Genomic DNA, 13,752 nt, shown 5'->3' with positions numbered 1-13,752 from the left:
GAGAAATGTTTTCCTGCATGTTCAAAGGCAGCAAGCTCACCATAATAGCTTATGAATCTCCAGAGGAGAAAAGAAAGAGAGAGAGAGAGAGAGAGAGAGAGAGAGAGAAAACTAATTTGTAAGAATCCTGCACAAAAGAAGCACTGCTCTCTGAATGAACTCAGGCTAATGATTCATTTAGCAATTATTGGAATAGTTTTATCTTCCAACAGATGCTTTGCTATGTCTAAAATAATTTGAACTCAATTATTTTACTGCTCATAATTTCCAGAGACAATACTCTTCCCCCAACCAACAGTTCCTCAAAGATAAAATGTTTTGGGGGCACCTGGCTGGCTTAGTAGGTAGAACATCAGACTCTTGACCTCAGGGTTGTAAGTTTAAGCCCCGTGTTGGGTGTGGAGGCTACTAAAGAAAAAATTTTAAAGATATAAAATGTTTTCACTACAAGGCTTTTTTTTTTTTTTTCCCCTATCAATAAAGTATCTGCTTAAATGTTTCTGCTGGCTTGCACAGGTAAAGAAGATGCTCACAAGGGTGGGGATGCCATCAACAGGGCCAGCACAGGCCACAACTGTTCTACACTCCATCCTCCCCAGTCTCTTAACTGGTCCTCATGATCTAAGCCTCATAAATCTGCCCAGGGTATGATGGGAGCAGGGAGGTGTTCCACGGAAGAAAAGAAAACATCTCTCAAGATGACTTAGTAAAATCAAAAGACCTAAATTCTTCAAACCTCTTCAACTCTAACAACAATGTAAATCCAGTAACATTTTCAGGCTAACCCTTTCCTTATCTACTTCCTAGGAGTTGCTCCAGAGTATTCAGAACTTATGCATATACTTGATCAAACATGTATAGATTCTGCCTCCTTGCCTTGTCTAGATTTCTCCTTTTCTTCCTGAAGCTAACAAAGAGAATCAAATTTTTAAAAGTAAATATTACATTTTAGTATAAAGCCAACGGCACAAAAACTATATTCTTTTCCCCACACTTCTCAACTGGAAAAACTATTATTTTCTATAAGGTATATGGAGAAACAAGTTGCAAACCAGTAATAAGGCGATAAATAAGTTAGGGATCATGACCAAAAAAAAAAAGTAATAGAACAGGATGGCTAGAGAGTAAATGATTTACAAAAGATTTCCTAGCTACAAACTCTGCTAATAAATCATACATCCCATTATTGTCACTTCTCCTGAATACCAAAAAGACAAAGTGAATCACAATAACACGGGAAAAAAAAAAATCACCTCACGGCCCCTAACATGGCCCTCCTACTCGGAGGATTTGCCTTCTGCTTGGGAAAGTTTGCACACATTAAAAACAACAACAACAACAACTAGTTACTATACAACATCTCTGCAGTGGGCAAACATGAGCAAATGAACTCTGGGTAGAATCCCCAAATGTTAACAGTCCCCAAGGCAGAAGGCCAATTAAGAAGATATGAGTGATAAAGGAGAAAAAAGAAAAACATATTTGTCATATATCCAGGGGACAGGAGGGGAAGTCTTCATAGCCCCAGATATCATTCTTCTTTTCGAATTTGACACACTGCATGAAAGACCAGGAAAGCAAGCAGAGTATGTGAAGGGTTCTCCCACACACGTTTTCCGTCTGTCCCCTTTGCCCATCAGCTGCCCAAGCTTTCAAAATGAGACCACCCTGGCTCAGTGGGTTAAGCCGCTGCCTTCAGCTCAGGTCATGATCTCGGGGTCCTGGGATCGAGTCCCGCATCGGGCTCTCTGCTCAGCAGGGAGCCTGCTTCCTCCTCTCTCTCTCTCTGCCTGCCTCTCTGCCTACTTGTGATCTCTCTCTGTCAAATAAACAAATAAAAAAATCTTTAAAAAAACAAAAACAAAAACAATGTTTCTTTAAAAAAAAAAAATGAGACCAGCCTGTGAAATAGAAAATACATATATTGGCCTCTCCCCCCAGTGCCTGCACAGAGCTCCTAAAACCCTTATAATTTCTTGTGATAAGAGCACTGGGAGAATTTTTTGTTCTAATACTTGGTTCCTGACACAGGGTTCCTAATTCCCTTGGAATTGTCTGGGTGAGGGGAACAACTTTTGTTGTAATAAGGTGACTCTTGGGCTCCTGGATGAGGGCTGCTCACCAGAAAGACCAAACCAGGATTAGAGGTTTGGAATTTTCCACCCCATGCCCCATTCCAGAGAGGGGAGACAGACTAGAAATCATGTGAATGATCTTGCCTATGTGAGAAAGCCTCCATAAAAATCCCAGAAGTACCAGTTTCACAGAACTTCCAGATTGGTAAACTCACGGTGGTGCTGGGAGAGGGGTGCTCCTGGAAAGGTCATGGAGCCCCCCACCCCTTCCCACAGTCCTTACCTATGCACTTCTTCCATCTGGATGTTCACGTGGATCTTTTTTCATACCCTTCCGTAATAAACTCATTTCCCCCCAACCCTCCCATGAAGAATGACTAAAAACCCTGGATGTAATTATAAGACAAACATAAGATTCTTAAAGATGGAAAAAAGAAAGCAGCCTGCCTAGGAAACTCAGGATTTGAGGAATGACATGAACAAAGTAAAATAACTCACAGATGGGATTCACAGTGGAGGTAGAGGCACAGGAAAGAAACATCAAACATTAGATAGGTCAACAGAAATTACACATTCTGAATAACAGAGAAAAATGGGCTGAGAAAATAAACAGAGCCTCAGGGTTCTGAGATACAATTATAAAAAAATATAATGTTCATGTCACTGGAAGCCTAGAAGGAAAGGGGGAAAAAATGTAGGGCTGAAAAAAAAATAAGAAATAATGGTTACAAATTTCACAAATTTGACAAAAGGTATAAACTTACAGAGTTAAGATGCTGAATGAACCCAAATCAAATCAAATATACCAATTAAAAGAAAATGGCAGAAATTTTTTTTTAGGAAATGAGCCAAATCTACACCATCTGTAAAAATTTCACTTCAAATGTAACAATATGGGTGGCTGAAAGTAGAAGGACAGGAAAGGATACACCAAACAAAAGAAAGCAGCAGCCAGTATATTAATATCAGACCGAGCAAACTTCCGGTGAAAGAAAACCAGGATCACTAAATTATGATAAAAGGGCCAATCCAACAAGAAAATGTGCCAACCCTAAGTGTGTATGTACCAAAAAATAGAGCTGTAAAATCCATGAAGAACTAGCCGAAAAGGAGAAACAGATATATCCACAAGACTTCAACACCCCTCTCTCTCAAGAGTTGATAAAACTGCTAGTCAGAAAATCAAGGATACAAGAAAGCTTACCACCAACCAACAGGATCTAATCAACATTTATAGGACGTTCCATCCTACAGCATCAGAACACACATTCTTTTTAAGTACCCATGGAACATTCACTAAGATACATTATGTCCTGAGCCATAAAACAACAAATTTAGAAGAATTTCATCATACAGAGTGTATTCTCTGACCACAATGGCATTAAATGAGAAATCAGTACCAAAAAGATAATGGGAAAATCCCCAAACACTTAGAAGCAACATACTTCTAAATAACCTGAGTCAGAAAGGAAGTCTTGAGGAAATTAAAAACATAGAACTGAATAAAACATGTAGGGTGCAGCTAATGCAAAGCTGGAAAAACATTCGTAACACTACGTATGTACATTGGAAAGAGTCAATGTCACAAAACTCTAAGGCACAACCTCAAGACACTAGAAAATGAGCAAAATAAACTCAGAGCAAGTACAAAGAAGTAAATATAGATAAGAACAGAAAAATAAAGAAAAAATCAGTGGAACGAAAAGCCCGTTCTTTGTAAATCTCAAGTTCACAAATCTCTAGCAAATGGACGAAGAATAAAAAACACAACCCAAATTACAGATAACAGGAATGAAACAGAATATCATAAGGCTCCACAGACATTAGTGAGGCTATTAAGGGATACTATGAACAACTCTATACACATAAATTTGACAACCAGATAAAATGGACTAATTCCTTGGAAATTCCACAAACTACCAGAACTCACTCAATACAAAATACTAAATAAATAAATAAATAAATAAATAAATAAAACCCCAAAAAATTGAATTCATAGCTTAAAACACCCTAAAAAGAAATCTCCAGTCCCAAGTAGTTTCACTGAAGAATTCTATGAGACGCCCGAAGACGTTCTCTTTAAGAGGGAAACACTAACTCATTTTATAAGTGAACACGAATGTGAACAAGTGAAATCTGAAGTTAAAAATACAAGACTACATATAACTGTTCAAAATCGGACAGAACCAGAAAAGGAGAGAAGGGGAGGGAGGGAGAGATTACTACAGTCCAATATCCCTCATGAACATAATCACAAAAATTCTCAACAGAATATTAACAAACGGAGTCCGGCAACATAAAGAAAACATCATACACCACAACCAGGTGAGTTTATCCAAGGGACAGAAGGCTGGTTTGATATTGAAAAGTTAATCAAAGTAACCCACCATATTAATTTTTTTTTTTTTTTAAGGATTTTATTTGTTTGTCAGAGAGAGTGCCAGAACACACAAGCAGAGGGAGCAGCAGGCAGTGGGGGAAGCAGGCTCCCCCCTGAGCAAGGAGCCCAATGTGGCACTAGGTCTCAGGACCCTGAGATCAGGATCTGAGCCCAAGGCAGATGCTTAACCGACTGAGCCACCCAGGCACCCCATATTAACATATTCTTAATAAAGAAAATGCCTTGATCATATCAACTGATGCAGAAAAGTTATCTGACAAATTCAATACTCCTTCATAAAAATGCTCAAAAAACTACAAATAGAGATAGGAACATCCTCAACCTGATAAAGAACATCTACAAAAAATATACAGAAACCTCACACTTAACGGTGAAGCCTGACTGGTTCAGAGTAAGAAAAAGACAAGGATGTACACTCTCATCACTCTTATTCAACATAATACTGGGAATACTAGACAGTACAATAAGAAAATGCAAGTTATACAGATTGAAAATGAAGAAATAAAACTGTCCTGATTTGCAGATGACATGGTTGTCTTTGTAAAAAATCTCAACAAATCTATCAAAAAAGGGAGGAGGGGCGCCTGGGTGGCTCATGTGGGTTAAAGCCTCTGCCTTCAGCTCGGGTCATGATCTCAGGGTCCTGGGATCGAGCCCAGCATCAGGCTCTCTGCTCGGCAGGGAGCCTGCTTCCCCCTCTCTCTCTGCCTGCCTCTGCCTACTTGTGATCTCGCTCTCTATGTCAAATAAATAAATAAAATCTTAAAAACAAACAAACAAACAAAAAAGGGGGGAAAAACACTTCCTATAATAAATGAGTCTAAAAAAATCATAGGATACAAAATCAAAATATAATAGTCAATTATATTTCTGTATACTAGCAGTTAACATGTGGAAATTGAAATTAAAACTGTAAGACCATTTATAATTGCTCAAAAAAATAAATACTTAGGGGTGCCTAGCTGTCTCAGTTGGTAGAGAAAACAAGTCTTAATCTTCGAGTCCCACATGTGGCATAGGGTTTACTTTAAAAAAATAAAATAGAATACTTAGGTATAAATCTAACAAAATGTGTATGAAATCTGTATGCTAAAACTACAAAACACTAATGAAATAAAGAGGTAAATAGAAAGATCTGCTGCCTTCATGAGCTAGAAGATTCAACATAGTAAAAAACATCAATTTCCCCCAAACTGATCTAACAATTTAATAGAATTCCTATCAAAATAACAATTTAATAGAATTCCTATCAAAATACCAGCAAAATGTTCTGTAGATATAGAAAAGTTTTTTCTAAAACATACAGAGAAAAGCAAAGGAATCTGAAAAAGAATAAAATTAGAAAAATTACTTAGCAGTAATCAAGAGAATAGGGCATTCGTGGAAAGAGCGATACACAGATCTATGGAACAGAAATGAGAACCCAGAAATAGAGCCATATGAGTCTGGCCTACTGATTTTTGACAAAGGTACAAAAACAATTCAATTGAGGAAAAATATTCTTTTCAATAAATGGTGCTGTACTAACTGGACATCCATAGCAAAAAAATAATAATAATAATAAATAAACCTTCACCTAAGTAATATAAAAATTAACTCAGGGCACTGGCTGACTTACTTGGTAGAGTGTGTGATCTTGATCTTAGGGTTGTAAATTCGAACCCCAAATTAGGTGTAGAAATTACTTAAAAATAAAATTTTTTTTAAAGATTTTATTTATTTATTGGACAGACAGATTATAAGGAGGCAGAGAGAGGAAGTAGGCTCCCTGCTGAGCAGGGAGCCCAATGCGGGGCTCCATCCCAGGACCCTGGGATCACGACCCGAGCCAAAGGCAGAAGTGCCCCAAAAATAAAATCTTTAAAACAGCTAAATCAAAATGGATCGTGGACTTAGATGTAAAATGCAAAACTATGAAAGTCTGGGGGGAAAAAATGAAAAATCCTTGGGCCATACAACCAGACCAAGAGTTCTTAAAAATGACACCAAAAGCATAATCCATAAGGGGAAAAAAAAAAAAAAATCAATAAACTGACTTTCTGTGAAAGACCCTCGGAGGATGAAAAGAAAGTTACTGACAAAAAAAATTTGCAAATCACCTGACAAAGGACTATATAACTAGACTATACAAAGAACTCTCTAAACTTAACAGTAAAAACTAAAAAAAAAAAAATCCAGGGAGAAAACTAGCAAACGACATGAACAGTATTTCACCAAAGAGAATATTCAGATGACCAATAAGTGTATGAAATGAAGTTCAACATCACTGTCAGGGAAATGTAAATTAAATCAGGAGATACCACTGCGTATCTATCAGAAAAGCTAAAATCTGAGTATTGATAATACCAGATGCTGACAAGTATGCAGACAAACTAAGCATCTCGTGCATTGCTAATAGGATCTCAGAACCATTCTGAAAAAAGAGTTTGGACAGCTCTTCGTAAAATTAAACATACATTCATCATATAATCCAGGAATCAAACTCCTGGGTATTTATCCCTCAGAAATGAAAACTTCTGTCCACACAAAAACCTGTAAACAGATATTCGTATCAGATGTATTCCTAACAGCCAAAAACTAGAAACAACCAAAATGCCCTTCAACAATGGAACGGACTAACAGGCTGTGGTCCATCTGTGGTGTTGACCCTGCAATGAAAAGCAATGAACTACTGATACACACAACTGAGATAGGGCGGATCTCAAGGGCATTATGCTGAGTGGGGAAGAAAAACAAAAAAAGCCAGTCTCAAAAGGTTACATATTGTATGATTCCATTTGTATAACATTCTCCAAATGACAAAATTATGAGATGAACACCATGGAGTGGCTTCCAAGGGTTAGGGACAGGGAGAGCAGGATAGGTGTGTCTGGAAAGCAGCGGCAAGAAGGAGCTCTTGTGGTTCTGTATCTTGCTTGTGTTGGTGGCTAGGGGATAGCAAAGGAAAGGAATGGGACTGGACTCCAAGTCCCAACATACAGAAGGGATAAAACTGGAATTTCCGTGGTTGAACCAGGATAGGGTAGAGAGACAGACTTCTGCTTCGCCCCCTAATGGTGGCTCCAGAAGGAGCCGTGAATACAAAGGTATTTGAAGACTGAAAGTGGATGACTCAAACTTCTCATTTGCATACCCATAGTACCCTGCACAGAATACAATCTTTTCAAATTTAAAAGACTATTTCTTCCAATTGGACATTCCTGACTATGAGAAGTTTACCTACAGAATTTCCTGTGTAAACTAAATAGGGAGTAGCACTCGTGGATAATAAGCCACCATCAGTGAACTAGGAGTTGCAGTTATAGGAGTACTGAGATGAGGGACTTTGCAAACTTATGCTCTGGTTTCTCTTCAGATCGTATAAATCTTTCGCCTTTTACTAAAGATTTCCGTGGAGAGAAACAATTCTGAGCCTTTTGACAAATTTTTTGAGGCCTTGTTTTCTCACAAGGCTATATTAGTTGTTTTAATGTAAGATCTAAGCTACTTCGCTATTTGGTCGTACTTCTTACAAGTGTTTGAAACAGTCTGATACTACTACTGTAGTTACCTTCTGTACTGTCTCTGAGACTACATCCTAAGGCGTAGTTATCTTCTATACTGTCTCTGAGACTACATCCTAAGGCCTTATGTCCCACCATGGAATTGAAAGGTTTTGGGTTGCCTCATGCCAAATAGCTCAGAATCCCCATCTATATATTTTGCTGGGTTCGTTAGGCTGGCTTCTACTGCTTGCCTAATTAATGTATGCAAGGTAGATTTGGTCTGATACTTACTTTCATGAAACCTGGGAGTAAAATGATGACGAACTAACTAGCCCTCGACCCCTGGAACAGCACCCTCAGATCTTCCATCGGCCCAGTGATCACACACAGAAACACTGTTAACTGTAATGCCAGGGCCAATTTTTCAGGCAGGACACACAAATAAGGCCAGTTGTCCTGGTTGTATACAACTGGTATTCTCTTTGGCTTGATTGAAGCTTCTCCCCTTTGTTAAAGGCATGGTGCATCATCTATGTCAGCCTGGAATTCTCAGAGGAAAGAAACATCCATTACTTTCCTGACCCCCCAGCACTTGGTACCTGGCAGTCTGGGCCGCAAAGCAGTGGGTGAGCCAACAGTCACGTGTAAACTCACTGGTTTGTGGCTGAGAAATATCTCACTCCAAACCTATCTCCCCACAAGATCTCTCTCAGCATTCATGGGGAACGCCCACCCTTCTCTCTACTCATCCCTCTCCACTCTCTCTCCCTCCCTCTCATACACACACACACACACACACACACACACACGATCTATTAACTTTGCAGACCTCAACTCTTGGTTCTAACTTCACCTTATTTCCCCTGGCTTTTTCCAGTGCTTCTGTAATGGAATAATATTTTCTATGAACTAGTAAATATAAGAGAGAGGAGGGCAGAGCCAGGGACTCGATGGCAAAGAGCTAATAAGCCAGTCTGATGTGTACCCATTGGCACTGCAGATCCTGTTTTTCCAGAAGGCAGAGAATGACACCCATTTCCCTCCTCCACAGGAAATCACTAGCACATCCTTTTTCTCCTGTCTCACTGCAGAGCTTTCCACACCTCAAGAAGAAAATCCAGCAGGGATGAGACTAGGTAAGAGTGTACTGACGGGCAACGAGCAAGAGTTCTTCATGTTAACAAGAGGGAATCAAGCCCAGCGTGTGCTCAGGAGCCTTCCTTCCATCACCAGCCTGCAGTCTCTTGGCCCTTCTGTGGAGATTCTTCAGCCCACACTCTCTCTGCCTGGAGAGGCTGGCAAAGGGCACACGAATCAGCCTCTGCTGGGCAGCCCCTCTGTGAAGGGGCAAAGCTGCATAAAATCCAATTTTCTGTTAATAAGGAAAGGCTGAAAGTTCTCACGCACAGCCAAACTGCTTATTAATCTGCTCCCATCACACGGAGGGAGGCAGAGATATAATAAGAACACTGGAATCCTCTCAGAGGGGCTATGGCTTAACGAAAAGGAGGCAAAGCCTACACCCTCTAAACGTGCCAGAATGTAGACACATGCAACAAAGCCAGTGTTGCTGAGGCACCATGTTCCTTTACCACAAGCCCCCAGTGAGACAGGCATGTTCGCTCTGATCCAACAAACACTACTGGACGCCGACTAACTGTCCAGCAGGGGAGCGAGAGGAGAGGGCCTCTGAGACCTCAAACAGGGAACTGTTAGAGAACAGAGGTTCAGGAGAGAGTCCTGGGAAAGGAACTCATAGGAGAGAGAGACTAATGCCAACCAGAGGTTGGAGCAAGGGGAGAGGGGTCAGGGAAGGTTCCCTGGGGGCTGTTCCCTGCGCTGACGGGCATGCACACCAGTCTGCAGGAACGGTCACGTGCAGGAAACATCAAGGCGCCTTCAGGGGATGTTACTTAGCAGCAAAGGGTGACCGCATGGATCTGAGGTGCTGACACAAGGTAGGGTCAGCAGACAGATGGGGCTGAATGTCAGCTAGGGAGTCTGCACTTTATACCCTAAGAAATGAGGAGCCTGAATGGCTTCTGAGTAACATTATGAGACATGAACTCCAGGGATGCACAAATCTGGAATCTGGTAGGGCAGGGGTGCAGAAGAGACTAGGTAAGGGGAGGTGCAGGGTGGGCAAGGCAGGAAAATCACGAGGGTCCTGAAAGAGGCCCCAGAAGAAACGACAATGGCCTGACTCCCTTCAGTAACTGTTTACAGCCTTCTGAATAAAGTGCAGACTCCACACACGGTGCCCAGAAGCCTTGGTGGTCAGGCTCTATCTCATGCCATCCCCCCCACCACACCTAGCCTCCCAGCCCAGCTATTCTGGCTCTTTCTCATCCAGGTCCGAAAACATGCTATGCTCTTCACCCACCTTTCCCCACGGTCTCCCTAGACCTCTGCTGGAATTGCCATGAGTCCAAATCACATGCCCCTGCAGCTTCTGCATGTCCCACAGAGGGCTGCATCACCCGCCCCACGGTCCAATCCTCAGCTTCCCCCAAATCCAGAGCCTAGGGAGGAGAGAGACTGGGCCCCGAATGTCCCCGCCTCCCAGCACCCAGAACATCCCCTGGAGGCCTCTTACACAGCAGGCACTCAAGGATTCAGTGAATCAAACAGAGCTTTTTTTTTTTTTTTTTTAAGTATTGAAACACAGAGCAATTTAAAAATGAGCTGAATCTTAAAAATCTGTATAGGTGAACCTTGAGTGCTAGAAAACTGTACTTTAGAAAAGTACCTCTTTTCTCTTCACATTCAAAGATTTAAGTGATCAAGCTTCCCTTCTCTGATCTTGTCTTGTCTTCCTCATCGTTCTGACAGGCACTGAAAATTCCTCTCTGATTTCTACTTCTGAAAGAATGTCTTTTCTACAAGGATCCCCCCATTTCAGAATCTGCCGCAGGAGGGAGTGTCCTCAGGAAAGGAGGGGGAGTTGATTACATGTAAAATTTTTCATAATACATTAGGCTTTTGAGAGCTCCCTTCAGTAGCAATCCCCATCTAGATTTAAATGCTTCTCTGCAGAATATTACCTGCTTGCCAGAGAAGGGGAATCAGTGAATCTTAGCTCTGAAACAAGGATGTTTTCCATGGGGGAAAAGCAGAACTACCCTCACAAAAACACACCATGGGCGTCCGTTCTGTCCCAGGCACACACGAGCTGGATGCTCTCCATCCAGCATCTCCATCCCACAGCCTCCCCTTCCCATGCTCCGGGTAATAAAACTGAGGCTCAGAGGAGGTAAAGTAGTTTCCAAAACCCAGTAAACTGCATTGTGAACTCAAGTCCATCTAACTCCAAACCCATGCTTTTTTTTTTTTTTTTAAATTTTTAAAAAATTATTTATTTATTTGACAGACAGAGATCACAAGTAGGCAGAGAGGCAGGCAGAGAGAGGGGGAAGCAGAGTCCCCGCTGAGCAGAGAGACCGACGCAGGGCTCGATCCCAGGACCCTGGGATCATGACCCGAGCCAAAGGCAGAGGCTTTAACCCACTGAGCCACCCAGGCGCCCCCCAAACCCGTGCTCTTTCCGTTATGCCAACTACCTTGTATCAGAAATAATAAAAGGGAAAAAAATTCACAACACTACAGCCCAACATAGAGCTTCATTTGTATCCATGTGATTGTGACCTTGTCTGGAAGCAAGTTTACCACATCGAGCAAGGCAGACAAGAAATAAAGTTCCCTTTACTGATTGGGACCACGAGCCAAAAAAACTAACATGGGAAAGAGACAAGGGGACCACCAAACACCAAGACAGAGAATGGCCAGAACTGGAAAAGGACCAGGCAGGACCCACCCCTGGCCACCCACAGGTTCCCAGCTCGCACCCACTCCAGGGAGCCACCAGAGCCGCAGGAAGGGGCCCTTCCAAGCCAGGGAAAGCAGACACTGCCAGGGAGGGTGTGAAGGTCCCAGCGTACAGAATGGAAGCAGTCGGTGACAGCGGCCCCACACAAGCTCCCCCCACCACATCAGGCGTCTCAGCAAGTGCCGTCAGCTTTATGCCAAAGAAATTACCAGGCCCAAAGGCATTCCTGATGTGGGCTATACCCCTCCACTCTAACATCATCAGAAGTTGGAGGGCTGTGGTCATCCCCACATGCCCTTCCCTACCCTCGAGTGAAGCTTCACCTTGATCAGCATGTCCCTAATAGCTCCTTCCCTTTCCCAATCACAGCGAGCCCCTCCAGAGCAACTCCTCTACTGGTGACCTTGCCAAATCCTATGACTCTGTGGAGCTCAGGGGTCCAGAGCAGTTTGTGGAAGCCTGTGCCACGGTGGTCTCTCCCTGCTCTGACTATAGACACCATCCCACTCGGTTTACCTATACATCTCTCTAGATGCAGGTAGTACAGATGTATTTTTCTCCAGTGTTACAACTTGGCACAGTGGTCTCACTCTTTCCTACAGTTACCTCCAACCAAATACTCACCTCTTCTATTCTAGGCACTAAAGATACCAGATTGATTAAATCCCAGCCCTGTCCTCGTGACACTCAGTCTAGTGGAGGACGGATCATATAAAATACAACTGGACAAACATATTTCTCATTACAGGGCACGAGACAATCCAAAGCACTATAGCACATCACCCTATTCTCTTCATATCACTTAGCTCGATCTGTAGCTGTCAGGTTTGTTCATTTACTTACCTGCGATCTGTCCCCATTAAGAGACAGTGGGACAGGAATCTTGTCTGTCAGGTTCACTATTATGTCCAGAAACAAACTCATTGAAAGTAGTGTGTGTGGAAGGGGATAAAGAGAGAGGCAGGGAAGTGTCAGGAATCATAAGCACTAAACCCAACACAGAGGTCCAAGCAATGCTTCTGTGACTGGCTCAGACATAGAGAGGGAATATGGACCAGAAAGGGAAGGGGAGAGAAAAAAATCCAGAAGAGGACACAGGCCGAGCAAAAGAAACGGCAGGTCAGAAATGGCAGAGGCTATTTGGGGAGAGCCCCTGAACACGGACATGGACCAGTTGTTCTCAAAGACACCTGTGGATGCCGGGAGACACTTTTGATTGTCGTGACTTGGGTCAGGAGTTGCTGCTGGCACACACCAGGCAGAGCCCGGGGGGCTGCTAAACGTCCTACAAGGTACAGAACAGCTCCCTGACAACAGAGAATTATCTGGTCTAAAATGTCAATAGTCCTGAGTTTGGCAACTGTAACATTTAAGGCATGGACTGGGCAGAGAACATTAAAGCTTTCTTTCTAATGTTCACAATTTCTACTCTCACCAAGTATGTTCTTTTGATTAGAATTTAGAGCCGGATAGCATTGGCTTACCACCTCCCATAAGCTTGAAGAAAGGAAATATACATCACGGAGTGTCCAGAACCTGTCAGGCCTCTCTACCAGCTGAAATGAGACTCTCAGCAGGTTTCTGGGAACTCCCTTGTGCTGCACGTGGCCTGGGTCTGTTCTATGATCTTCATCAAGGACACAGTATCAATTGCCCTCACCTACTGACTATCCACCAAGACTCTTCATTTTCCCTCTAAACTCTAAGATTCCAAACTACCCACCCCATTTGCAAGGGATGAGATGTAGAAAGATGAGGACAAGAGGTACTCAACAGCACCAGATCGATGGATGGATGGGCAGACAAACAGAGGCATGGACAGAGATTTCTCAGAATGGAAAGGACTGAGTCTGTAGAGCTCCAAGGGCATGTATCTGTGCTTTACACACTTTTCCATGAAGGCAGGACTGTCCTGAATGTTGACACCCCCAGCCCCATGCCCTGTTATGAAGAGTGGAGGAGAGG

General features: G+C 42.5%; 1 protein-coding gene and 1 non-coding gene across 4 annotated transcripts in view; one reads left to right on the top strand and one right to left on the bottom strand.

Moving 5' to 3' along the window:
• HHAT (hedgehog acyltransferase) overlaps positions 1 to 13,752 on the bottom strand; it is a 339,382-nt gene that overhangs the window by 281,065 nt on the left and 44,565 nt on the right. The gene's annotated exons all lie outside the window — the stretch shown is intronic.
• Positions 7,812 to 7,930, top strand: LOC116576855. The gene has a single exon (XR_004280314.1). It is a non-coding gene; the product is annotated as a U5 spliceosomal RNA (small nuclear RNA).

Source organism: Mustela erminea, chromosome 17 (genome assembly GCF_009829155.1).
Source record: "Mustela erminea isolate mMusErm1 chromosome 17, mMusErm1.Pri, whole genome shotgun sequence".
NCBI classification, from domain to species: Eukaryota; Metazoa; Chordata; class Mammalia; order Carnivora; family Mustelidae; genus Mustela; species Mustela erminea.
This window is presented reverse-complemented; position numbering and strand designations above follow the sequence as displayed.